The sequence below is a fragment of the Rattus norvegicus genome, chromosome 19 (genome assembly GCF_021556685.1).
Source record: "Rattus norvegicus strain SHRSP/BbbUtx chromosome 19, alternate assembly SHRSP_T2T, whole genome shotgun sequence".
Classification (NCBI taxonomy): domain Eukaryota; kingdom Metazoa; phylum Chordata; class Mammalia; order Rodentia; family Muridae; genus Rattus; species Rattus norvegicus.
This window is the reverse complement of record NC_141552.1, coordinates 59,624,647-59,640,596: the sequence shown is the minus strand read 5'-3', so window position 1 is coordinate 59,640,596 and position 15,950 is coordinate 59,624,647.

The window sequence follows — 15,950 nt, the reverse complement described above, 5'->3', positions numbered from 1 at the left end:
GCTCTCATATGTGGATAAATGTCACTGAAAAAGTGCACCTATTATCACAGAACTGGGCTATTGCTGTGAAAAAAAATACCCTGACCAGCGCAGCTTAAGGGTGTGCTTTGGATCAGAGTTGCATGTTCCATTTCTCACCAGGGAGAAGGCACAGAGGCAGAAGCTGGAAGGGTGGGAAGGATTGGTCATTTCACATCTATAATCTGGAGCAGAGAAAGATGACAGCATGAATGTATGCCAGTGCTAAGCTTGCCTTTCTCCACTCTTACAGAATCTAGAACTTCTTGCATAGGGAATGATGCCACCCACAGTGGGCTGGTCTTCCTACCCCAATTAATATATCCAAGATAACCTGTGAGCTTTGATTTTTCAAATCCTACTTTTAATATGGGTTCTTAAATGCTTTAACCTCCCTTCTAGTCCACCACCCTTCAGAGGTAGTGGAAAAGGAAGGTTATTAGGATACCGGGGAAGTGGACCAGTTTAGAAATTGTTTTTGGAGAAAAGTCCCATCTACGGTGTCAGGAATTCAGCAGTTCACAGGATTCAGCAGTGGCAGCTTGATCCACTCACAAATACTTCAGGAATGTAACAGTTTAGTAGTGTCGGGATAGCAAACACAAGGCAGCAGTGGTGGCAACTACCTACCAGAGACAACCAGGCCTCAGCAGGAGTGACCAGGACCACCAGGGATACCAGGAGAAGTTTTCTGCTGTGCCCCTCTCAGTGAAGTGAAGGTCAGCGAAGATGTGAGACCAACAACGCCTTGAAATGCTAGCTCCTTCACTGGCCATTGGGTCCCGTTTAAACTCCCTCCAAACATCTTGTGTCCTCCACATGTCTTGCCTCAGGATGTGAGTCTGTTTTAGCAAAACTCCCCGTGAGTCTGTATCAGCTGACATCCACCGTTTCACAACTCTGACTCCTTGCATCTCCCACAGCCTGAGGAAGCTGAGTGGGTAATTGGGACTCTGATTCCTGGTAAGCGCTCAACAGTTGTCCCCAGCACCCAGACTGTCAGTGATGGCTGACTGCCACTCTCACCTTAGCCATGATGATTAGTTTTAATTGTCAGGTTGTTACAATCTAGAGTTTTCTGGGAAGAGAGACTCAAAGAGCGATAGCCCAGATCGGGTTGGCCTTTTGGGGATGGCTGTGAGGGATTTTCTAAGTTGGGTTAATTGCTGTGAAAAGACTCATCCTGATGGAGGCTTCACTATTTCATGGTCTGGGGAGGGAATTGTGTAAGAGTGAATAAAAGTGAGCTGAGCAAGTGAACACACATGTATCTGTTCATTCTCTCCGGGCTTGGCTGTGCATGTGACGGGACCAGCTGTTTCAAGTTCAGCTTGACTTCCCTGCTTTCATGGACCGTCATCTAGAACCCTTTCTCATCTAAGTTGCTTTTTTCCCGGTATCATCTCACAGCAGCATAACAGAGACTAGGGCATTAATCTCTCAATGGTTATTCTAAGTAGTCTAAGTACAAGGAAAAAAAGTCAGAGTGCATTTTTATAAAAGCATTTTAACTCTTTATTATTTACCAGAAGGGTGACTTTGGGCAGAAGTAAAGTACGGATATGAAAACATGGACTATGATGGCATTAGCCTTCAAAAGATCAGAGGAAAAGATTGTAGAGCAGTGGTTCTCAACCTATGGGCCATGGCCCCAAAGTGGTTGAATTATTCTCTCACAGAGCATGCCTCAGAGCATCTGCATATCAGATATTTACACTATGATGCATAGAGTTATAAAGTAGCAGTGAAAATAGTAGGTTGGTTTGGGATCACCACAACACGAGGAACTTTATTAAAGGGCGGTGCCATGAGGGAAGGTTGAGAACCATTGCAATGGAGCAAAGCCAATTACCGAACAGGAACATTACATGATGATTGGTAGAATGCTCGAGCTCCCACCGTACCGTACAGAACCTGGCAATGAAAGCATATGCCGATAATAACCGAGCTGCAAAAGGCAGGAGAGAAAACATCGCACTGTTGAAAAGAGCCACGTTCAGTGACAGTAAGACATCCATACCTTCGCTGGAAAATTAGCCAATTGGAGAGCCCCTAAGGACAGAAGCTCTAAAACCTTCTACCAACGGGTTTTAGCTGACATCTGTTGATCAGACTAGCCAGAATTGGAGGCCACACAACCTTTGATGTGCCCACAAAACATTGCCCAAGACAGACCACACTCAGCTGTAAATAATCGCCAGCAAACATACGTAAGTTTTCTGACCTTAGTAAATTCAACCCCGAAGCCAATGACGCTGATAGAAACATAATAGAAAAACCGTGTCAACAATGGAAAATTGCCCAATCCATTGCTGAACAATCCATTGCTCAACTGAAGATTTTTTTTTAAGGGCGATAAATTACAAACTGAGACAAAATGGAACACAATATGTTAAGTTTGTGAACACAATCAATACAGCCGATAGCTCTAGATGCCTCTTTAGAAAGCATGAAAAATCTGAATCTGGACTCTCAGAAACTCAGACGGGGGAAAAAGAGTCCAAGTAAATCTATCTTGAAATTGTAAAACTCCATGTTATGGTTTACGTTGGAGCCTAATATCCAGCCACGGGTTTGGGCTTTGAGGGGTTGGTCTGGAATGAGAGGTGCAACTCTGAGAGCTAGGTTTCCTTCAAAGGGGTGGGGCCTGGGAGGCAGATGTAGATGAATAGGTGCATCACAGTGGAGTGCCCACACCTGCCTTTGCACAGCCCTCTGGTCCCTCGTCTGCTGTCAGGTGGATGGCTCTAGCAATCCAGTTCTACCACCATAGGTGGACCCTCACTGCCATGCCTTCCTACCATGACGGACTGCAACCTTCTGAAATCACGACTCAAAATAAAGGTTCCCTTCCTCAGACTCATCTGGTAAGTTTATTCCAGTGACAGAAGAGCGACTGATAAATTCCCCAAGAGGAATACTTGCCGGAGATTCACCAGAAAATTCCACCAGAGGTCTGCAGTAGAATCAATGCTATTTCCACACAGCCAGAAAATAGAAGGGGAGCCTCCCTATTCATTCGAAGACTGTCTTCATGTTGGAATTACCCCAGTGCCAAATCTAAACACTAAGAAGAAGTATAAAGGAGGAGGAGGAAGACCCAAAGGCAGAAGGAAGAAAAGGTAGGCAGGCAGGCAGAAAGGAAGGAAGGAAGGAAGGAAGGAAGGAAGGAAGGAAGGAAGGGAGAAAGGAAGAGAGGAGGGGGAGAGAGGAGGGGACGGGAGGAAGGGAGGAAGGAAGAGAGGGGGGAGAGAGGAGGGGAGGGGAGAGAGGAGGGGAAGGGAGGAAGGGAGAGAAGAAGGAAAAGAAAAACCATGGACCGTATTTTTCAGGAATACATGTGAAATCCTTAATGGAATATTGCATTATAAAACCCAGAAAAATATTCAAAACAGTTATACAGTATTGCAGATGAAAACTTATCCCAGTGATGCCCCAGGGTATCAAAGAAAATAAAACCACATGATTCTGTCAACAAAAGCATTGACAAATTCAATATTGGTTCATGATTATATCGGCTGCTTTTGTGTGCCAACTTGACACAAGTTAGAGTGATCAGAGAGAAAGGAGCAACAGTGGAGGACATGCCGCCACGAGACCCAGCTGTAAGGTATTTTCTCAATTGGTGTTCAATGGGGGAGGGCCCAGCCCATTGTGGGTGGTGCCATTCCTGGGCTGGTGATCCTGGGTTCTATAAGAAAGCAAGCTGAGCAAGCCATGGGGAACAAGCCAGTAAGCAGCACCCTCCATGGCCTCTGCATCAGCTCCTGCCTCCAGGATCCTGCCCTGCTTGAGTTCCTGTCCCGACTTCCTCCAATGATGGACTAGGATCTGGAAGTTTAAGCCAAATAAACTCTTTATTCCTCAGTTTGGTTTTTGATCGCAGTGCTCCGTAGTAACAATGGAAACCCGAAGACAAACTGGTGCCTGTGTAGTGGGTATTGCTGTGATAGACCTGATCATGTATTTGGGGAGGGTTGTGGATGGACTTTATAACTTTGGGCTAGAAAGGCCAGTAGTAAGAGTATTAAGAGCTCTGTGGAGCGTTCTGTGGGGGCTTGGAAGAACGCTGAGAGCAGTGCAGAGGCCGGAGGCCTGACTTGTAAAGTTTCACAGGAAAGTTTAAAGACTCTGTCAAGACTACTTACTATTTTGATTTAACATTCCGTGGTTCTGGTTGGCTAGGGCTGGAGGGTCGGCTGCAATTAACGAGATACCAGAACTACCGAAGAGCAACGTTTGTGTTACTGGGACGGTTGATGCTGGTTAGCTGGAGCCGAGCAATTAGTAGTGATTAAGAAGAGACCTCCAGGGGGGCTGGGGATTTAGCTCAGTGGTAGAGCGCTTGCCTAGGAAGCGCAAGGCCCTGGGTTCGGTCCCCAGCTCCGAAAAAAAAAAAAAGGAACCAAAAAAAAAAAAAAAAAAAAAAAAAAAAAAAAAAAAAAAGAAGAGACCTCCAGGGTTGGGAATTTAGCTCAGCGGTAGAGTGCTTGCCTAGCGAGTGCAAGGCCCTGGGTTCGGTCCCCAGCTCCGAAAAAAAAGAAAAAAAAAAAAAAAAAAAAGAAGAGACCTCCATTGTGGAGGTGAAACCATCTGCAAAGTGTTTCCTGAGAGCGCAGAGAAGCTGTGTTCCCAAGGCAGCCATATAGTTGTTACCTCATGTTGGCAGCAGGACTTGGTCCTGTGGAAAAGTCACCCAGGTGGTATTGGGTGGTATTTGAAGGCATGAAGGAGTCATGGAGAGGCCCCGAGGCTTGGCATTGCGAGAGGCCATTCGTGAAGTTGAGGCTTGGCGCCAGGAAGAGAGCCTTTGACAGGCTGTTGGGGAAAGAGTGGCTCAGTTGCAGCAAGGGGCTCTGGGAGTCTCGGAGATGCTGGAGCCATAAAATGGCCCCCAAGAACAGCAGCACCTGGGGCGTGGAACCAGCCAGAGCACAGAAGATGAGCTATGTGTGTTAAAAGAGGGCAAAGCTGGAGCAGTGACCCAAGGCCAGGGACCCAGAAGGTATGTGTGTGGATCCCAGGCATTGGACATTGAGGTATATACTCTTGGATTCTAATTGGTTCAAATTATCACTGTGCCCCAATTCCTCCCTCTTGAAGGTGTATTTGATTTTGATTTTTACGGGAGCTCACAGCTGAAGGACCTTGAACCTTTTAAAAAGAGAGTTTGGATTTTTGGAGAGATTGAATATTTTAAAGAGACTGAAGCTCTAGAGTGTTTTTAATTTGTAAAGACTGTGAGAGTTTTTAAATCCACTGATATTTTTAGTATGAGATCTTGGGGATGAATAAGAAAGGAAGGGTTGTGGCTTCATAGTGATGTGTTTGTGTGTCAAGTTGACAAGGGGTCAGTTGTCCTGGCTGGTTTTGTGTGTCAACTTAACACAAGTTAGAGTGATCAGGGAGGAAGGATCTTCATTTAGAAAATGCCTCCATGAGATCCAGCTGTAAGGCATTTTCTCAATTAGTGATCAAGGGTGGGAGGGCCCAACCCATAGTGGGTAGTGCCATCCCTGGGCTGGTGGTCCTGGGTTCTATAAGAAAGCGGGCTGAGCAAGCCAGGGGAAGCATCAGTAAGTAGCACTCTTCTGTGGCTTCTGCATCAGCTCCCGCCTCCAGGTTTCAGCCTTGCTTGAGTTCCTCCAATGGTGGACTATGATTTGGAAGTCTAAGCCAAATCAACCCTTTCCTCCCCAACTTGCTTTTTAGTTATGCTGTTTTATCACAACAGGAACTCTAAGACAATTATTTAACAACAGCAACATCATCAACAACAATGACATCATCATCAACATCAGGAAGAAGAAACCCAGGCATGCTTACCCTCGTCTTTAACTCTAGCACTCAGGAGCCAGAGGGAGGTTTATCTCTCAGTTCAGGGCTAGCCTTGTCTACATAGTGAGTTCTAGGCCAAAGTTACACAGTGAGGTCCTAGCTTTAAAGTACGGCCACCAAGACTACCACTGCTACAACCACCTCTACCCACAACAACCCCTGCAAAAACAAAATGGAATAAATCCTCCAAATCCTTAGTGATTAAGGATAAGGCTTAGACTTAAAAAGTGGGTTTTCTGTGTATTCAGAAGGAACCTCTGTGTAAGTTACATATCCACCCCCTTAAGGTAGGAGACTGAATACTCTTTTCTCAAAGTTGAAAACAGGGAAGAGTATGTCTTCCTTCTCATAAAAAAAAAAAAAAATCAATCAATCAAACAACAACAACGGAAACCCAAACTAGTTCTTCGGGCGTTTCATACCAGGTGATCTGATTGTAATCACTCTTACCCTCCCAACCATTTCCAGAGCCACCTCCTTCACCATCCACCCAACTTTGTGTCCCTTTTTATTTTCTCTTGAAATCTTCAAGACAAATTTATGCGGCCAGAAATAATCTTAGATCGGTGATCTTCCACTGGAGTAAGGTTGAATTGCCAGGGCCCACTGCACTCTTGGAGGAAACAGATCCTCTCTTTTCCAGTGCCTAACGGTTGCCAGCTACTCTAAACAGGTAGATAGGATAGTGTACTCAACTCCCCTCTCCATACTTGGATTCGGTCTAGCCTGGGCTTGCATAGGTTTTGTGTATGTTGTTGCAACCGCAGTGAGTTCACATGTGCAGCTGTCCTGCTGTGTCCACAGGATGTTTCTGGGTAGACAATTCCCAGCTCTGGTAAGTGACTGTCCCCTCTTCTGCAGTGATCCCTGAGCTTTGGGGGACACGTGTGAGAGAGGTATATATTTCCTTTAGCATACTGAAGACTTTACTTCTGTACATTGTGCGCAGTTGTGGGTCTCTAAGTCAGTCATCATCTACTGCAAATAGATAAAGGTTGAGGGATATCGTCATCTTTGGGTATAACAATAAGGCATTAGGAATCATTTTAATACTATGTCCATTGAGCAGTGTAATACCTAGGGGCCAATCATCCGTCTAGCCATGGGTTCTTGCCCCAGTAACAGTGTGAGGCATGGGCTTCAGCTTGTGGAGTGTTTTCCAATCAGAAAGTGGTTGGTCACTTCCATGGTATTTGTGCCACTGTTGATGTCTTGCTATGCCAGTCATGGTTGTACCTTGTAGAATGCACCTCCGGGTGTGACTGGTGGTTGCTTTGCTGCTCTGGTAGCCTGCATGGCTGGCACCTTCCAGCACTGTGAAAGCTAGCCAGTAGGTATAATGTTTCCCGGCCAACACCAGCATGATCTCTCCACGTTCTGTAGCTCTGGTGCATGGTTGCTTTAGCAATAGGGTCTTCTTACCTGGGGGGTAGCTAAGAACAGTGGTCACAGCCCACACTATTTGGGGGTCTATCAAACCTCACTGGCCTACAACTCCAAAAGGTTGTTGCCAACCCACTCTTGGCACTTGGCTTTTTATTATAAATTTAGCCTATGGTACCTAGTGGGGAATATCACCCAGTTTCAGGTTATAGGGTATCTGATTCCCCAACTTTGCTCTTTTTTTTTTCTTTTGGAACTGAGGACGGAACCCAGGGCCTTGTGCTTGCTAGGCAAGCTCTCTTCCACTGAGCTAAATTCCCAACCCTCCCCCCCCCCAACTTTGCTCTTAATTTAATAGGGTACCAGAACTTTTAGGCAATGCAAGGAGAACATGACATATCAAGATAGAATGAAAGACAGCATAATGGTCACACATGGCATGAATGTGATAAGGTTATGGGCGTGGTGGAGAGGGATGGAAGGAGGGAGATACCAAAGAGGAGGGGAGGGAGGCATAGGAAGGAGGGAGATCGAAAGCGATGGGAGGCACGATGAAAACAAATTCTCTCTTTTTTTTTTTTTATAAAAAAAGTCACAATGATACCCAATTCTCTGTTAGCAAGTAGTTTTTTTAAACATAACTTTGCGAGTTTGTAATATTCTCAAGACCTAAGAAGATGCCAGGTAGTTTCGTAATGTTTGAAAGGACAGGGCTCAAGCACCTTTTCCATCGATGTGTGGAAATGGTCCTGCGTTGCTTCTCAAATCCTCTAGGTGGTGCTGCAGTGACAGCTATTGGCTGGGAGCTTTCCGAGTTCGTTTTTTTTCTTTCTTTTTTTCCCCCCTCTTAACCACGAAACAAATATTTAACTTACTAAATATCTTATACTTAGGGTTAATTGCTAATACAATGCCATTGATAATTTATACATCAAATTTACATTGACACTTTCTATATTCAAGGTACTGCAGAGAGCAAATTTAAGACTTGGAAAGCCTACCTCCGTAGCGGACATTTAACAAGAGTTAAAGATGTTACACGTGGCTAAAGATTTCTCCGCTCCAACTTGTACTTATTATGCGTCCACGGAGTCAATCGGCGCTTTGTACGCAGCCGTGCCAAATTAACGCTCGTCAAAGGAGCTGCTGTTCTTTTCGCTGCTTTCCTTTTTAACTGCTTTGGGGGATTAGGTAAGTGAAGAGATTAAGCTGTGAATAAGTCCTGGTCAGATCTCAACGCTTATCTTTGCTAATAAAGAAAGATCAGGAGGTCACTTTCCTGAAATGGTCCAGGGTACACGTGCAGAACACCCCCTTCTTTATTCTAAAAGCAAATTGGTTTTCCGAGGTCGGATCCATTGAGATGCCGGCAGTGGTCTGAAAAATTGTGTTTGATAATTGCTCGAATCTTAATCAAGATTTTATTAAAATCAATATTTGATATGCTGCCCAATTTAATTAAATTAAACCACAGAGAAATGAGCAATAAATGAATTTGAAAATACATCCCAGGATAAGATATGTTTCTCTTAATTAGGGGAACATTTGAAACCTTGGGCCAAGCAGCTGCTGGCCAGGAAGGATAGAGACAGAGAAGAGCCCACGTCTGTGCAGAGTGTACATGCGAGCCCTTGGGCTGGGTGTGGGCTCTGTTTCTTGCTTCCTTTTCCAAATGAAGTTCTTGTAGATGTGTCTTCTGAAGAATTGGGACCCCGTGCATTTGAGGGTGGCAGCTGATAAGTGGCAGATTTTAGCTCAATGACCAAGTGTCATCTTCTACCTCGAACTGTTTAGAAATGGGCAGGAAAGCAAGAGATGGCTCATTTTAGAGAAGGTTATTGGCCGAAACATCTCTTACCTAAGAAACAGGGCATTGTCTTAAACAAGTGGGGAGACCAGACCCAAAAGGCACACGAGTTAGTATAGCATGTCTGAGTCCCAAGGATAGACAGGCAATGTACCACAGACTTTATGGGGTTGGGAGTGGCTATGGGCTTCAGTAACAAAGCGTCCTAGTTAGGATTAGCAAATGAAAACATGGTGGGTGGGAGGAGGAGATGCTGTCTCAGGGGAGGTGCTTACTCTCTCCAGGGACATCAACAGAGGGTGAATGTTACACCCTGGGACAAGAACCATACCTTAAATTAGAACTTCAGAGCCAGAACCTACATTTTTGGCTCTAAATTTTAGTCATCCAGGGAGTCAGCTCTAGGGAACAAAGGCTGGATACTTGGTAACAAGAGAGGTCTAAGCCATGACAGCGCCCCCACCCTAGTTTTATTCAGTGTGTGTGTGTGTGTTTGGGGGTAGAACGGAAAAGTCTGCGACACGTACAACCGCACATGTGTCATCTCCCGTTCTTTCATTCTCTTCCTTACTCCTGAGACAGGAAGGCAGAGTCTCTTCCTGTACCTGGAGCAAGGCTGGCAGCTGGCGAGCTCCGGCAATCTCCAGGCTCTGCCTCCCAAGATGCTGGGGTTACGAGCACACATGGAGACATGCGGCTTTTAAATCCGTGCTGGGGATTTGAACTCAGGTCCTCCTGCTTGCAGAGCTAGCCCTTTTGACCCTAAGCTATCTCCCTGAGTCGCTTCCTTTTTCTTTTCCTCTGTGGATTCCAACTTTGACCGGTAGTATTTAAATATTGCTTTCTACCCTTTAAATACCCCTCCTTTATTATGAAGTGTTTAGAGACTTCCTTAAAATACACACTAGGATTATTAGGCAGATAACAGGGTGGGATGTTACCGTTGTTAAAAAGCACTTCTGCCTGTTTTTCTATATCCTGCTTGATCAGTTTCCTCTAACACATACATTTTCACTATCAGTGTGGTGGCTGGAAAATGTCTCTCACCCTCTCTTGACCCCCTCCAAGACTCCTGACCCTCATTCTCTGCTCTTCCAAGGTAACCACGCGGATCAGTTTGTATGTTTGTCTAGAAATACTCTCTTTGTCTTCCTGAATCTGGCTTCCCTTACATTTCATGCATCTTAGACTTCATTTACCCCCCAGTAATAGTTTTGAATACAGGTTCATACTGATATTAACATGCATATGTATATATAAAGTTTCTTAAATTGAATACTGCTTAGAAGTACCCTATTGTATACGACAAATCTAAGCTGATCGCTTAGAGTTTGCTTTCTACAAATACAGTGTCTTTGCATAATGAGTTTTGGGTCCACAGTGACCACTAAGAAATAAAGGGACAGAGTGCTGTATGCATTCAGATGGGCAGAATTCTAGGTATAACAGTTGGGGATGCAGTCACACGTTTTGTTCCCTTTCTTTCTATGATACTATTGGTTTTCGTGGTAACAGCTCCCAGCATGCTTTGCATACGAGGTGGTTTGTGTTTGTTGAATTCTTTTTAATCCTTCCTCACTGTCATCGTACCCCAAATTAGTTCTGTAGCTCTCTTTAAGGAATGGGAGGTTCCAAGAGGTTTTGGGCAGGGGCTCGTGTGTTGGGTCTAGCTGTGTCTCTGTTACCCAACCAGCATCTGGAGCATGGGAGGTACAATGATATTCATAAAGGTCAACAACATAGGTATTAAATTTTGTTCTGTTGATTATTAACTTCTGAACTGGAATCATACCCCTCCCGAATCCATATTTTAAGATAAAGTTTTAAAAAAGATATTATTATTATTATTATTATTATTATTATTATTATTATTATTATTTTATTGTGTGTGTGTGTGTAGGGGCATTGTACACACTATACACACTTTGTATATAGGTTCTGTGGAGTCCAGAAGAGGTTGTTAGATCTCCTGTGGGTCTGAAGCTGGAGTTATAGGCTGCTGTGAGCTACCTCGCCTAACTAGGATGCTGGGCTTTAAACTCAGGTTCTCTGAAAGGGCAGTAGGTGCCTCTAACCATTGAGCCATCTCTCCGGCCCCAGCTTTTTCACAATTAGGAGGGATCCGGAGGAAAGCAAGTGAGTAGGATCAGAAGCCAGACCAGACTATAATGCTCAAGGCTACCACCTAGTGGTCAAGGCCTGTCAGCAAGGCACAACCTCCCCTGAAAGGAACTACCAGCTAGGGACCAAACACGCAACTTAAGCCTGTGGGGTTGGTTCAAGTTCAAACTCCTTTTACATATTTGGATCATATTTTTGTGCCTGCAGTTGTGGAGGGCCGCGTTTCTGGCATCTAGGTGGGAAGCCGAGGGGCTTCTCTTGTGGGTAGCGCTGAGATGTATTAGAGGATGGATTTTCTCCTGCTTCTGATGTTAGTGTCAGCATGGACGGTCATTAGCTCTCCTCCAGGCTACCCGCCACACTGGGAGATCCTTGTATGCCTGGCGAGTTTTCATTGCGAGGAGAAAACATCCCACGCCTCTAATTCGTCTTTCCTTTACTCGAGTTCTCTCCAAATATGCCCGTGTTTGTGTAGCCGCTGGAGATGTGAAGACGACACAGACTCTGGTTTCAAGAAGCTTATGAGGAAGTAGGGAAAGGACGGGACTGTGGAGATATAGCAGTGACAAGAACCCTATGTGGGAGCGTGTGGGTTTCAACCTTCTCAGTGCTGTGACCCTTTAATACAGTTCCTCGTGTGGTTGTGACCTCCGACCAATAAAATTACTTTGTTGCTACTTTATTATGTAAATTTGCAACTGTTATGAAACGTAAAGCAAATATCTGTGTTTTCTGATGGTCTTAGGCAACACCCCCGAAAGAGCCATTCGCCCAGAGGAGTTGCAACCCACAGGTTGAGAACCGTTGGCTCAGCGTGACCACAGCCGAAAGCTTTGCGCGGAGTTTATTTGAAGGCAGCATCTGTTGTGATTTTCAAACCTAATTTGTAGCTCTTTGATTTGTTCTCCCTCTCCCCCTCCCTCTCCCCCTCCCCCTCCCCCTCCCCCTCCCCTCCCCTCCCCCCTCCCCACATTGTCTTCAGAGAGGTTCTCACTGAACCTGGAGCCCACTGAACACCTAGGCTGGGCAGTCAGTGGATTCCCGAGATCTGCCTGCTTCCCCACCTCTGCTCCTTTGGGGTTCCAGGCTTATGGTTCTGCCTATAAAAATATGTATTTTCTTATTTTAAATTATGTGTATGACTGTGAGCCTGCTCCTGGTTTGTATCCATGAGTGCAGTACCCACGGAGGCTAAAAGAGGGCAGTGAATCCCCTGGGGCTCATGGCCCTGATGTGTGTGTTGGGCACTGAACTCAGGTCTTTTGGGAAAACAAAACAAAACAAAAAACCAGGAAGTTCTCCTCAGTGCTGAGCCGTCTCTCTACTTCTTCAGCCTGGCTTCTAGGTGGGGACTGAACCAGGGTTCTCCTGCTGGGGTGACAGGTGCTTCCCTGACACCTGTCAGAGGTGACAGTGACTCTTAGATGACTTTCAAACCATCCTGGGTCAATGTCCTGGCGGGTAACAAGTTATACTTCACTGTGTAAGAGATGCCAGGCAACTGGATGGAGAGCCCACCATCAAGGAACAAGCAGTTCTTTTCCTTGAAAGAGGAGGCGGCACCTTGGGAGGGCATCTTCTTGTTTTAAGGTATCGACCGCCATGTTCCAGCTTAGAAGCTTTAGAATGGTGCTGCTATGGAAGTGCATGGCCCAGACTCTCCCTTTCCACAGACATCTGTCTGTGGAGCAGAGATGTAATGATGGCCGAGGACTGGTTTTTTGGTGGTGGTGGTTTCTTGCTTCATCTGGACCTCTTACCCCTAAATCTTGAACAAAGATTTTTTTTGGTTGTCAAAAATCCTAACCTTGGGGTTGGGGATTTAGCTCAGTGGCTAGTAGAGCGCTTGTTGCACAAGGCCCTGGGTTCAGTCCCCAGCTCCAAAAATAATAAAAGAAAAAAAAATCCTAACCTTCCTTGACCCTAGGAAAAAGAACTACAACATTCATTTAAGAACGAATAGATGGGGCAAGCCCATGGTTGCATAAATGGGAACTAGGAAGAAACTAAGAAGATTGGAACCAGAAAGTTCCCCCAAGAGATATGGTGTGACCATCTGTGGATGAGTGGATTGGGAAATGAATGCCAGGAGTCCCACAAGAAACCTGGTCTCCCCTGAAGCTGAATCCAAACACAACTGTGCCATAGGCATGGCCAGATCCTACTCCACAGCCACCAAAGCAGAAGTTCTGGAGTTTGTTCTTATAAATTAATATTAGAATGTGTATGTTTCCAAGCTGTGGAGACATCTCAACTGTTAAGGGTATTAACCCCTTTTGTCCCAGGCAACCCAAGTTCAACTCCTAGAACCCGCTAAAGGAGGCTTACCATCACCTAAAGTACCAGTGCTAGGGACTTGGTGCCTCTTCTAACTCCATAGGCATAGGCACACAGCGGGCTCACACGTACAGATACGTAAGTGAAAGCAAATCTGAGGAACGTTTCTCAGGTGATCGGAGTCAACTGCTTCAGCGTGAGATTCACTTTCCTATGGCAAACGTCCCTTTTTTATGAAGACAAAAGGCCAGTCCTTAGAGTCTGCTCATATCAGGTGAATCCTGCCCTGGCTGGAGTGCAGAGCACTGGTCTTCACTCAATGCTTTATCCTTTAAGAGAACTGTGCACAGGTTCAGTCATTTCCAGAAAAGCCCAGTTCCTCAAAGGTGTCTGATGGTGACAGCGTTGGACAGGACAGTTATTTGAATGAATCTGGTGGGTGGTGAGATCCAGAGAAGAGTTGGGAACAGTTTTTCAGGCAAAACAAACAGATATGAATGATTAGATGGTTTGGAGACTAAGGGGATGTTTGCATGTCGGTTCATGGAAACATGGGAGGGTGAAGGCTAGCCCCATGACCCAAACTCTTTAGTTTTATCCTGAAATAAAAGCATTATTTCAGTGACTGAATGGCATGGTGAGAAGCATAATTAATGAACTGGTGGAAAATAGAATCATGGGAAAGAACCAACAGCTTGATAAAATCTCATCAGAGTACCAGAGTAATGGGATCAGTCCTGACAGCAGTCAAGGCCCCATGTGTACTCTTCAGTAGCTTTAGTCAGTTGATTATGCTCTTACCAAGGCTCCGTAGGTCCTCCCACCCCAACTTTCCTACATGGTAGCCATCCTTATCAGTTATAAGATGTTTATTCTTTTGTTTATCAATGATCTGGTCTTCCATCCAGCCTTATTTGGCCAAAATACCATGATCCAACCAGTTTAGGCAAGACTTACTTCTGGGTCGAAACATTGGATGTTCTTGCGATAGATGGAGATTGCCATTGGCTGGGCAGTTTCTCAGCAGGACAAACCCTGTCCCTCTTTCATTTCTATTGCTGTGAGAAAACACCCTAGCACAAAGCAACTGTGATTTATGACTCCAGAGTACAGCCCATCGCTGTGGTGACATCAAGGCAGGAACTTGAAGTAGATAATCTCATCATGCCCACAGACGAGTGCATAGAGAAATGAATGTTTGCATGCTTAGAGCTGAGCTAATTTCATTCATTCATCCATCCATCCATCCATCCATCCATCCATCCATCCATCCATCCATCCACTCATTCACTCATCTTCTTGCTTTGTTTTTTTATTCTTGTATCATTCAGGGCTCAGCTCTGCCCATAATCAGGGTGAATCTTCTCAACCAAATAAGAAAATCCCTCCTGGGCATGCCCTCTGCCAACCCAGGTAATCCTTCCTTGACTCACTTTTCCCAGGGGAGTCCATATTGTGTTCAGCTTGCAGGCAGAGTAACCATCACTATCAGTTTCCTGTGGTCTTAGAATTGCTTCCTTCATGTATCGACTCTTTCTCTCGGATCTTGGAGGTCTTGAACTACCTTGTCGAATACAGGCTTAAATGAAATCTTCATCGCTCAAACAACATAGGCGATATTACACTTCACTTTGCTCTAAGACAGTTCTCAATCTGTGGGTCATGACTCCTTTAAGGGTTGTATAGCAGATCTCTGCATATCAGATATTTATATTATGATTCATAACATAGCAAAATTATAGTTATGAAGTAGCAATGACAGCAGTAGGGTTGGAGGTCACCACGGCATGAGGAACTGTATTAGAGTTACAGCATTAGCAATGTTGGGAATCACTGACAAGAGGTTATAAAGAAAACGGGGAGTGACACTGTATCAGAGGAGGGGCATAGGCACGTGGAAGGGAGTAGAGATAGAAGATATGAGCAATAGAGGGTTGGGGGTTGGGTCTTCTCTGCTCCCATCAAATCAGCTTCCTCAAGTTTGTCCTGGAGAAGGAAGCCAGCCTGATCGAGCTTGTTAGAAGAACATTATTAGAACCAGTGGGCTGTGAGAATAAGCTTGAGTGGTTTCTTATGCTCAGTAGTTATAATCCAGTTATGACCTTAGTCCCTGCCTGTCCACCTCTCTCCTCTCATTCTATTGTGTTATATTTTAGGTCTTAGGCTTAGTTTTGGGTAGGTAATATAATTTTATCAGTTTGTCCAATAGGTAGTTAATTGATGAATGGTCATTAGTAAAAGCAACAGTTATTGATATTTTAAATTACTAGTTTATTTTAAAGATTTATCTTTGTGTGTATGTGTGTGTGTGTGTGTGAGAGAGAGAGAGAGAGAGAGAGAGAGAGAGAAGAAGGAGGAGGAGGAGGAGGAGAAAAAGGAAAAAGAGGAGGAGGAGGAGGAGAAGAGGAGAAAGGAAGAGTGCTCATGAAGTCCAGGAGAGGGCATTGGATTCCTCCCAGCTGAAGTTACAGCTGCCCAACACCAGTATGGATTCTGGTCCCAAATT